Below are 2,400 nucleotides of genomic sequence, written 5' to 3'. Positions count from 1 at the left end.
ACACCTTGAAGAAATTTCTTAGTATGTCAACCAGGTAGTCCCAAAGCCAAATGAATCCTGGTATTGATAGGCAAACTGATATAGCCATTATAAATATGAGCTCTGGAGTAGCTCATATTTATAGTTCATGAGATACAGATGAGATGCAAATGAGTTAATCTGAGAGCGTATAATGCAAGCAAACTACGATTTTATGTGTTTCTGCATTTTTTGAGACTTGCTCTTTTTGACTACTCTTCTTGGTAAAAAATACCTCCACTTGCCTTGATGCCATAGAAACACCACATATTATTCTAGAGCTTTACTCAAAACCTGTGAGAGTCTTGGTATGGTCCCTGAAAGAGTCTAACCATTTGCTCTCCAAGTTAGGAAGAGTTTTGTGTGCTTTCTACATCTTTGCCCTTTTATTAAATTATTCTCTCTACTTCAATACCCTTTATGAATTTTTACTCCTTTGTGAGAAACTATAGGCTTAGTATTGGGTCTTTCCTTACACATTTACTTTTGTGTAAAAGAGATTTAAAAAATGTGAATAAATGTTGACATTTGAGTAAATTCCAAATGAGTCCTGGAGGTAATACAGATTCAACCCCGTTCCTGATATCATTTCATACTGTGGCAGACTCCAAATGTGCATATACTCAGTGTACAGACATTTATGGTTCTGACGTGAAGGTGCTTTAAGCTTATGAATAAAAGAATCAAAAATTAAATTACATCCTGAATACTGTGTATATTAAGTAGGGATCTGTACTAATGTGTTTTTAAAAGTGGTTAAACCTTGATTTAATTAAAACATCAGTTAAGTGAAAAGTCACAAGCATTTTAATTAAGAGTTTATTAGATTTGTAACATATTAACACTTTAAATTGAGAGGGTTGGAATTTCACAGGAGAAAAGAATATGCTCTGACAGTAGGTGATTTTAGATCTTGTTTTTCCCATGAAATGTAAGGAAAGTTTCTTTGTACATTCACATTCACATTACATTTACATTCTTATTACCTCAGATACGAGGTCTGGCCTGAAGACATAGCTCTGGGAGTCTTTAGCAATTCTTCTTTTATAGTCTGTATTTTTTAAATTTTTAAGTTGAAATATAATTGTATATACGTAGTACATAGTGGTGTTTTGATACATATAATGTGTAGTGATCAGATCAGGCTAATTAGCATAGCCATCTCATACATTTTTCATTTTTTTGTTGGGAACATTCACTGTCCTCCTTCTAGCTATTTAAAACTATATAATCTATTGTTAACTAGGGTCATCCTACAGTGTTATAGAATACTAGAACTTACTCCTGCCATCGAGCTGTAATTCTGTATCCTTTAACAAATTTCCCCCCATCTCTCCCTTCCCTCTACCCTGCCTAGCCTCTAGTATTCTGTTCTACTTTTTACTTCTATGAGAAATATATTTTTTTTTTAGCTTCCATATATGAGAACACACGGTATTTAACTTTCTGTTCCTGGCTTATTTCACTTAACATAAGGTCCTCCAGTTCCATCCATGTTGCCACAAATGATAGGATTTCATTATGTTTTATGTCTGAATAGTATTCCATTGTGTACTATACCACATTTTCTTTATCCATTCACCTGTTCTTAGTTACCTAGGTTGATTCCATATCTTGGCTATTGTGAACAGTGCTGCCGTAAACATGGGATGCAGATGTCTCTTCCATACACTGATTTCTTTCCTTTGGATAAATGCTCTGCGTTGCTGGATCACAGTCTTAGCTTTTTGAGGACCCTATTCTCCATAGAGACTGTACTCTCCCTAGTGACTGTACTAGTTTATATTTCCACCAACAGTGTATTTCAATAGCAGCTGAAGGTGAGGGGGTAGAGAAATGTTGAGGCCCAGAGAGGACTGAGGCTGAGCTTTCCACGCTATAACTCTGAATGCTCAGTAGGGCAGCAGGCACAGCCCCTATCATGGTGCAGCCAGAGGGGGAGAATGGACACCAGAGGCAGTGGTCATGGGAGCAAGGTTAGGGGGTGGAGTTAGGATGATTAGGTGAATACAACAGAAGCCGATTGGTTGGTGAAAGAAAGAAAGAAAGGTTATTCAACCTTATTTCATGAAGATTTTCAAAGATACAGAAAAGTTGAGAAAATAGAATAATTATCACCTGTACACTTACCACTTAGAGTCAGTTGTTAACCTTTTGCAATACCTGTTTTCTATCACCCTTAAAAATAAATAACTTCCCTCTAATTTGACTAAAACATTATTATCTCAATTAAAAATACCTTTCTAATATCATTTTATATGCATTTTTCTCAAATTTTTCTATTCTCAAATATGTTTTGTAACTTAAAAAAAAAAAAAACTCAACCAACAACAACAAAAAAACCAGGATCTGGTCTATTCTCACACATTGCCTTTGGTTGTT

Source organism: Symphalangus syndactylus, chromosome 23 (genome assembly GCF_028878055.3).
Source record: "Symphalangus syndactylus isolate Jambi chromosome 23, NHGRI_mSymSyn1-v2.1_pri, whole genome shotgun sequence".
Lineage (NCBI taxonomy): Eukaryota > Metazoa > Chordata > Mammalia > Primates > Hylobatidae > Symphalangus > Symphalangus syndactylus.
This window is presented reverse-complemented; position numbering follows the sequence as displayed.